Raw genomic sequence first — 10,301 nt, 5'->3', positions numbered from 1 at the left:
CGTCATATGATTATGGTGATATTATTTATCAAAGTGCAGCTGCTACTACTCTAAGAACTTTGGATGCCATCTACCATAGTGCCCTTCGTCTTTGTTACAGGTGACAGTTTTGAAACTCATCATTGCATCCTGTATCAAAAGGTTGGCTGGACTTCGCTAAAGACCCGTAGATCTCTACATTACTCCCTTTTTGTTTACAAAGCCCTACTTCATAAACTTCCATCTTATCTAACTTTGCTGTTGAAGTATAGACACCTGAGTTGCCTAACCCGTTCACAGGATTGGTTAACTCAAGGTTCCTAGGGTCTCCACCGAGCTCGGTAAATCTGCTGTTAGTTTTAATTCACCGTATTGCTGGTACAAATTGAATCTTGATGTTCTGGTGCCGGTATTGATTGGGGACTTACTGTTACATACACCTTAGCCAAATACATTTCACAATTCCTGAAATGTAATCCTAGTAAAAATTCCCTGTCTTAGGTCAGTTAGGATCACCACTTTATTTTAAGAATGTGAAATGTCAGAATAATTTACATTTACATTTACGTCATTTAGCAGACGCTCTTATCCAGAGCGACTTACAAATTGGTGCATTCACCTTATAGCCAGTGGGATAACCACTTTACAATGTTTTCTTTTTTGGGGGGGTAGAAGGATTACTTTATCCTATCCCAGGTATTCCTTAAAGAGGTGGGGTTTCAAATGTCTCCGGAAGGTGGTGAGTGACTCCGCTGTCCTGGCGTCGTGAGGGAGCTTGTTCCACCATTGGGGTGCCAGAGCAGCGAACAGTTTTGACTGGGCTGAGCGGGAACTGTGCTTCCGCAGAGGTAGGGGAGCCAGCAGGCCAGAGGTGGATGAACGCAATGCCCTCGTTTGGGTGTAGGGACTGATCAGAGCCTGAAGGTACGGAGGTGCCGTTCCCCTCACAGCTCCGTAGGCAAGCTCCATGGTCTTGTAGCAGATGCGAGCTTCAACTGGAAGCCAGTGGAGTGTGCGGAGGAGCGGGGTGACGTGAGAGAACTTGGGAAGGTTGAACACCAGACGGGCTGCGGCATTCTGGATGAGTTGTAGGGGTTTAATGGCACAGGCAGGGAGCCCAGCCAACAGCGAGTTGCAGTAATCCAGACGGGAGATGACAAGTGCCTGGATTAGGACCTGTGCCGCTTCCTGTGTAAGGCAGGGTCGTACTCTCCGAATGTTGTAGAGCATGAACCTACAGGATCGGGTCACCGCCTTGATGTTAGCGGAGAACGACAGGGTGTTGTCCAGGGTCACGCCAAGGCTCTTCGCACTCTGGGAGGAGGACACAACGGAGTTGTCAACCGTGATGGCGAGATCATGGAACGGGCAGTCATTCCCCGGGAGGAAGAGCAGCTCCGTCTTGCCAAGGTTCAGCTTGAGGTGGTGATCCGTCATCCATACTGATATGTCTGCCAGACATGCAGAGATGCGATTCGCCACCTGGTTATCAGAAGGGGGAAAGGAGAAGATTAGTTGTGTGTCGTCTGCGTAGCAATGACAGGAGAGGCCATGTGAGGATATGACTTGGTGTATAGTGACTTGGTGTATAGCGAGAATAGGAGAGGGCCTAGAACTGAGCCCTGGGGGACACCAGTGGTGAGAACACGTGGTGCGGAGACAGCTTCTCGCCACGCCACTTGGTAGGAACGACCGGTCAGGTAGGACGCAATCCAAGAGTGAGCCGCGCCAGAGATGCCCAGCTCGGAGAGGGTGGAGAGGAGGATCTGATGGTTCACAGTATCAAAGGCAGCAGACAGGTCTAGAAGGACAAGAGCAGAGGAGAGAGAGTTAGCTTTAGCAGTGCGGAGAGCCTCCGTGACACAGAGAAGAGCAGTCTCAGTTGAATGACCAGTCTTGAAACCTGACTGGTTTGGATCAAGAAGGTAATTCTGAGAGAGATAGCAAGCGAGTTGGCTAAAGACGGCACGCTCAATAGTTTTGGAGAGAAAAGAAAGAAGGGATACTGGTCTGTAGTTGTTGACATCAGAGGGATCGAGTTTTGGTTTTTTGAGAAGGGGTGCAACTCTCGCTCTCTTGAAGACGGAAGGGACATAGCCAGCAGTCAAGGATGAGTTGATCAGCGAGGTGAGGTAAGGGAGAAGGTCACCGGTGGGTCAGAAGTTTACATACACTCAATTAGTATTTGGTAGCATTGCCTTTAAATTGTTTAACTTGGGTCAAACGTTTCGGGTAGCTGGTTGAATTTGTTGAATTTTGGCCCATTCCTGCTGACAGAGCTGGTGTAACGGAGTCAGGTTTGTAGGCCTCCTTGCTCGCACACGCCTTTTCAGTTCTGCCCACACATTTTCTATAGGATTGAGGTCAGTGCTTTGTGATGGCCACTCCAATACCTTGACTTTGTTGTCCTTCAGCCATTTTGCCACAACTTTGGAAGTATGCTTGCGGTCATTGTCCATTTGGAAGACCCATTTGCGACCAAGCTTTAACTTCCTGACTGATGTCTTGAGATGTTGCTTCAATATATCCACATAATTTTCCTTCCTCATGATGCCATCTATTTTGTGAAGTGCACCAGTCCCTCCTGCAGCAAAGCACCCCCACAGCATGATGCTGCCACACCCGTGCTTCATGGTTGGGATGGTGTTCTTCCGCTTGCAAGCCATCCCCTTTTTCCTCCGAACATAACGATGGTCATTATGGCCAAACAGTTCTATTTTTGCTTGATCAGACCAGAGGACATTTCTCAAAAAAGTACGATCTTTGTCCCCATGTGCAGTTGCAAACCGTAGTCTGGCATTATCTTTTATTTTTTTATGCCGGTTTTGGAGCAGTGGCTTCTTCCTTGCTGAGCGGCCTTTCAGGTTATGTCGATATATGACTTGTTTTACTGTGGATATAGATACTTTTGTACCTGTTTCTTCCAGCATCTTCACAAGGTCCTTTGCTGTTGTTCTGGGATTGATGTGCACTTTTTGCACCAAAGTATGTTCATCTCTAGGAGACAGAAAGCGTCTCCTTCCTGAGCGGTATGACGGCTGTGTGGTCCCATGGTGTTTATACTTGCGTACTATTGTTTGTACAGATGAACGTGGTACCTTCAGGCGTTTGGAAATTGCTCACAAGGATGAACCAGACTTGTGGAGGTCTACAATTGTTTTTCTGAAGTCTTGGCTGATTTCTTTAGATTTTCCCATGATGTCAAGCAAAGAGGCACTGAGGTTGAAGGTAGGCCTTGAAATACATTCACAGGTACACCTCCAATTGACTCAAATGATGTCAATTAGCCTATCAGAAGCGTCTAAAGCCATGACATCATTTTCTGGAATTTTCCAAGCTGTTTAAAGGCACAGTCAACTTTGTGTATGTAAACTTCTGACCCACTGGAATTGTCTGTAAACAATTGTATGAAAAATGACTTGTGTCATGCACAAAGTAGATATCCTAACCGACTTGCAAAAAACTATAGTTTGTTAACAAGAAATGTGTGGAGTGGTTGAAAAACAAGTTTTAACGACTCCAACCTAAGTGTACAGTGGGGGAAAAAAGTATTTAGTCAGCCACCAATTGTGCAAGTTCTCCCACTTAAAAAGATGAGAGAGGCCTGTAATTTTCATCATAGGTACACGTCAACTATGACAGACAAAATGAGAAAAAGAAATCCAGAAAATCACATTGTAGGATTTTTAATGAATTTATTAGCAAATTATGGTGGAAAATAAGTATTTGGTCAATAACAAAAGTTTCTCAATACTTTGTTATATACTCTTTGTTGGCAATGACACAGGTCAAACGTTTTCTGTAAGTCTTCACAAGGTTTTCACACACTGTTGCTGGTATTTTGGCCCATTCCCCCATGCAGATCTCCTCTAGAGCAGAGATGTTTTGGGGCTGTCGCTGGGCAACACAGACTTTCAACTCCCTCCAAAGATTTTCTATGGGGTTGAGATCTGGAGACTGGCTAGGCCACTCCAGGACCTTGAAATGTTTCTTACGAAGCCACTCCTTCGTTGCCCGGGCGGTGTGTTTGGGATCATTGTCATGCTGAAAGACCAACCCACGTTTCATGTTCAATGCCCTTGCTGATGGAAGGAGATTTTCACTCAAAATCTCATGATACATGGCCCCATTCATTCTTTCCTTTACACGGATCAGTCGTCCTGGTCCCTTTGCAGAAAAACAGCCCCAAAGCATGATGTTTCCACCCCCATGCTTCACAGTAGGTATGGTGTTCTTTGGATGCAACTCAGCATTCATTGTCCTCCAAACACGACGAGTTGAGTTTTTACCAAAAAGTTATATTTTGGTTTTATCTGACCATATGACATTCTCCCAATCCTCTTCTGGATCATCCAAATGCACTCTAGCAAACTTCAGACGGGCCTGGACATGTACTGGCTTAAGCAGGGGGACACGTCTGGCACTGCAGGATTTGAGTCCCTTGTGGCGTAGTGTGTTACTGAGGGTAGGCTTTGTTACTTTGGTCCCAGCTCTCTGCAGGTCATTCACTAGGTCCCCCCGTGTGGTTCTGGGGATTTTGCTCACCGTTCTTGTGATAATTTTGACCCCACGGGGTGAGATCTTGCGTGGAGCCCCAGATCGAGGGAGATTATCAGTGGTCTTGTATGTCTTCCATTTCCTAATAATTGCTCCCACAGTTGATTTCTTCAAACCAAGCTGCTTACCTATTGCAGATTCAGTCTTCCCAGCCTGGTGCAGGTCTACAATTTTGTTTCTGGTGTCCTTTGACAGCTCTTTGGTCTTGGCCATAGTGGACTTTGGAGTGTGACTGTTTGAGGTTGTGGACAGGTGTCTTTTATACTGATAACAAGTTCAAACAGGTGCCATTAATACAGGTAACGAGTGGAGGACAGAGGAGCCTCTTAAAGAAGAAGTTACAGGTCTGTGAGAGCCAGATATCTTGCTTGTTTGTAGGTGACCAAATACTTATTTTCCACCATAATTTGCAAATAAATTCATTAAAAATCCTACAATGCGATTTTCTGGATTTTTTTTCATCAATTTGTCTGTCATAGTTGACGTGTACCTATTACTAAATTACAGGCCTCTATCATCTTTTTAAGTGGGAGAACTTGCACAATTGGTGGCTGACTAAATACTTTTTTTCCCCACTGTATGTAAACTTCCGACTTCAACTGTATTTGTGGAGGAATGTAACTGTTTTTCTGGGTGATTTGTGATGTTTTATTTGTGCTTCCAACGACTGTGTTTTTTGTATTTTAATGTGTACAGTGCATTCGGAAAGTATTCAGACCCCTTGACTTTTTACACATTATGTTACGTTACAGCCTTATTCTAAAATTGATTACATAGTTTTTCCCTCATCAATCTGAACACAATACCCCACCATGACAAACAAAAACAGGTTTGTAGAAATATTTGCAAACTTATTAAAAATAGAAATTTGAAATATCACATTTACATAAGTATTCAGACCCTTTACTCAGTACTTTGTTGAAGCACCTTTGGCAGCGATTACAGCCTCGAGTCTTCTTGAGTATGATGCTACATGCTTGGCACACCTGTATTTGGGGAGATTCTCCCATTCTTCTCTGCAGATCCAGCTATTTTCAGGTCTCTCCAGAGATGTTCGATCGGGTTCAAGTCCAGGCTCTGGCTGGGCCACTCAAGGACATTCAGAGACTTGTCCTGAAGACACTCCTGCGTTGTCTTGGCTGTGTGCTTAGGGTCGTTGTTCTGTTGGAAGGTGAATCTTCGCCCCAGTCTGAGGTCCTGAGCGCTCTGGAACAGGTTTTCATCAAGGATCTCTCTGTACTTTGCTCCATTCATCTTTCCCTCGATCCTGACTAGTCTCCAAGTCCCTGCCGCTGAAAAACATCCCCACAGTATGATGCTGCCACCACCATGCTTCACCGTACGGATGGTGCCAGGTTTCCTCCAGACGTGATGCTTGGCATTCAGGCCAAAGAGTTCAATCTTGGTTTCATCAGACCAGAGAATCCTGTTTCTCATGGTCTGATAGTCCTTTAGGTGCCTTTTGGCAAACTCCAAGCGGGCTGTCATGTGACTTTTACTGAGGAGTGGCTTCCGTCTGGCCACTCTACCATAACTGCCTGATTGGTGGTGCTGGAGAGATGGTTGTCCTTCTGGAAGGTTCTCCCATCTCCACAGAGGAACTCTGGAGCTCTGTCAGAGGACCATCGGGTTCTTGGTCACCTCCCTGACCAAGGCCCTTCTCCCCCGATTGCTCAGTGTGGCCGGGCAGCCAGCTCTAGGAAGAGTCTTGGTGGTTCCAAACGTCTTCCATTTAAGATTGATAGAGGCCACTGTGTTCTTGGCGACCTTCAATGCTGCAGAAATGTTCCATACGCACAAAAAGCTTATTTCTCTCAAATCTTGTGCACAAATGTATTTACATCCCTGTTAGCGAGCATTTCTCCTTTGCCCAGATAATCCATCCACCTGAAAGGTGTGGCATATCAAGAGACTGATTAAACAGCATGATCATTACACAGGTGCACCTTGTGCTGGGGACAATAAAAGGCCACTCTAAAATGTGCAGTTTTGTTACACAACACAACGCCACAGATATCTCAAGTTATCAGGGAGCGCGCAATTGGCATGCTGACTGCAGGAATGTCCACCAGAGCTGTTGCCAGATAATTGAATGTTAATTTCTCTACCATAAACTGCCTCCAACATCGTTTTAGAGAATTTGGCAGTACGTCCAATCAGCCTCACAACCACAGACCACGTGTATGGCGTCATGTGTGCGAGCAGTTTGCTGATGTCAACATTGTGAACAGAGTGCCCCATGGTGGTGGTGGGGTTATGGTATGGGCAGGCATAAGCTACGGTCAACGAACACAATTGCATTTTATCAATGGCAATTTGAATGCACAGAAATACTGTGACGAGATCCTGAGGCCCATTTCTTTTAAGGTATCTGTGACCAAAATATGCATATCTGTCTTCCCAGTCATGTGAAACCCATAGATTAGGGCCTAATGAATTTAATTAAATTGACTGATTTCCTCATATGAACTGTAACTCAGTAAAGTCTTTGAAATTGTTGCATGTTGCATTTTTGTTCAGTATACATAATACTGTAAATAAAGGTATATTATATATAATATATATATACACACACAGTAGTGGTCAAAACTTTTGAGAATGACATAAGTATTGGTCTCCACAAAGTCTGCTGCCTCTGTGTTGACGATGGCAATTTGCATAAACTCCAGAATGTCATGAAGAGTGATCAGATGAATTACAATTAATTTCAAAGTCCCTCTTTGCCATGGAAATTTCCAATGCATTTCAGCCCTGCCACAAAAGGACCAGCTGCCATCATGTCAGTGATTGTCTCGTTAACACAGGTGAGTGTTGACGAGGACAAGGCTGGAGATCACTCTGTCATGCTGATTGAGTCAGAATAACAGACTGGAAGCTTTAAAAGGAGGGTGGTGCTTGAAATCAATGTTCTTCCTCTGTCAATCATGGTTACCTGCAAGGAAACACGTGCCGTCATCATTGCTTTGCACAAAAAGGGCTTCACAGGCAAGAATATTACTGCTAGTAAGATTGCACCTAAATCAACCATTTATCGGATCATCAAGAACTTCAAGGAGAGAGGTTCAATTGTTGTGACGAAGGCGTCAGGGCGCCCAGGAAAGTCCAGCAAGTGCCAGGACTGTCTCCTAAAGTTGATTCAGCTGCGGGATCGGGGCACCACCAGTGCAGAGCTTGCTCAGGAATGGCAGCAAGCAGGTGTGAGTGTATCTGCACGCACAATGAGGCGAAGACTTTTGGAGGATGGCCTGGTGTCAAGAAGGGCAGCAAAGAAGCCACTTCTCGCAAGGAAAAACATCAGGGACAGACTGAAATTCTGCAAAAGGTACAGGGATTGGAATGCTGAGGACTGGGGTAGAGTCATTTTCTCTGATGAATCCCCTTTCCGATTGTTTGGGGCATCCGGAACACACCTTGTCCGGAGAAGACAAGGTGAGCGCTACCATCAGTCCTGTGTCATGCCAACAGTAAAGCATCCTGAGACCATTCATGTGTGGGGTTGCTTCTCAGCCAAGGGTGTGGGCTCACTCACAATTTTGCCTAAGAACACAGCCATGAATAAAGAATGGTACCAACACATCCTCCGAGAGCAACTTCTCCCAACCATCCAAAAACAGTTTGGTGACGACCAATGCCTTTTCCAGCATGATGGAGCACCTTGCCATAAGGCAAAAGTGATAACTAAGTGGCTCGGGGAACAAAACATCGACATTTTTGGGCGAATGGCCAGGAAACTCCCCAGACCTTAATCCCATTGAGAACTTGTGGTCGATCCTCAAGAGGCGGGTGGACAAACAAAAACCCACAACTTCGGACAAACTCCAAGCATTGATTATGCAAGAATTGGCTGCCATCAGTCAGGATGTGGCCCAGAAGTTAATTGACAGCATGCCAGGGCGGATTGCAGAGGTCTTTGCATAAACTGAAAGTCATTGTCAATGAAAGCCTTTGACACTTATGGAATACTTGTAATTATACTTCAGTGTACCATAGTAACTACTGACATAAAGACCTAAGAACACTGAAACAGCAAACTTTGTGGAGACAAATACTTGTGTAATTCTCAAAACTTTTGACCACAACTGTATATAGTTTGGGTATATATTTGGCTATATTAATGTTATACAGTTTATACAGGGCTCATTTGTAAAAGATACCTAGGTCTCAATATGTCTTCCCTGTTAAAATAAAGGTTATAGTACCAGTCAAAAGTTTGGACACACCTACTTATTCAACGGTTTTTCTTTATATTTCCTATTTTCTACATTGTAGAATAATAGTGAAGAAATCAAAACTATGAAATAACACATATGGAATCATGTGGTAACCAAACAAGTGTTAAACAAATCAAAATATATTTTATATTTGAGATTCTTCAAATAGCCACCATTTGCCTTGATGACAGCTTTGCACACTCTTGGCATTCTCTCAACCAGCTTCATGAGGTAGTCACCTGGAATGCATTTCAATTAACAGGTGTGCCTTGTTAAAAGTTAATTTGTGGAATTTCTTTCCTTCTTAATGTGTTTGAGCCAATCAGTTGTGTTGTGACAAGGTAGGGGTGGTATACAGAAGATATCCCTATTTGATAAAAGACCAAGTCCATATTTTGGCAAGAACAGCTCAAATAAGCAAAGAGAAACAAAAGTCCATCATTACTTTAAGACATGAAGGTCAGTCAATCCAGAACATTTCAAGAACTGCAGTCGCAAAAACCATCAAGTGCTATGATGAAACTGGCTCTCATGAGGACCGCCACAGGAAAGGAAGACCCAGAATTACCTCTGCTGCAGAGGATACGTTCAGTAGAGTTACCAGCCTCAGATTGCAGCCCAAATAAATGCTTCACAGAGTTCAAGTCACAGACACATCTCAACAAATCAAATCAAATCAAATTGTATTGGCCACATGCGCCGAATACAACAGGTGCAGACATTACAGTGAAATGCTTACTTACAGCCCTTAACCAACAGTGCATTTATTTTTAACAAAAAAGTAAAAAATAAAACAACAAAAAAAGTGTTGAGAAAAAAAGAGCAGAAGTAAAATAAAATAACAGTAGCGAGGCTATATATACAGGGGGGTACCGGTGCAGAGTCAATGTGCGGGGGCACCGGCTAGTTGCGGTAGTTGAAGTAATATGTACATGTGGGCAGAGTTAAAGTGACTATGCATAAATAATTAACAGAGTAGCAGCAGCGTAAAAGGATGGGGTGGGGGGGCAGTGCAAATAGTCCGGGTAGCCATGATTAGCTGTTCAGGAGTCTTATGGCTTGGGGGGTAGAAGCTGTTGAGAAGTCTTTTGGACCTAGACTTGGCACTCCGGTACCGCTTGCCGTGCGGTAGCAGAGAGAACAGTCTATGACTAGGGTGGCTGGAGTCTTTGTCAATTTTGAGGGCTTTCCTCTGACACCGCCTGGTATAGAGGTCCTGGATGGCAGGAAGCTTGGCCCCAGTGATGTACTGGGCCGTACGCACTACCCTCTGTAGTGCCTTGCGGTCAGACGCCAAGCAGTTGCCATACCAGGCGGTGATGCAACCAGTCAGGATGCTCTCGATGGTGCAGCTGTAGAATTCTTTGAGGATCTGAGGACCCATGCCAAATCTTTTCAGTCTCCTGAGGGGGAATAGGCTTTGTCGTGCCCTCTTCACGACTGTCTTGGTGTGTTTGGACCATGATAGTTCGTTGGTGATGTGGACACCAAGGAACTTGAAGCTCTCAACCTGTTCCACTACAGCCCCGTCGATGAGAATGGGGGCGTGCTCTT

The sequence above is a fragment of the Coregonus clupeaformis genome, chromosome 28 (assembly GCF_020615455.1).
Source record: "Coregonus clupeaformis isolate EN_2021a chromosome 28, ASM2061545v1, whole genome shotgun sequence".
Lineage (NCBI taxonomy): Eukaryota > Metazoa > Chordata > Actinopteri > Salmoniformes > Salmonidae > Coregonus > Coregonus clupeaformis.
This window is presented reverse-complemented; position numbering follows the sequence as displayed.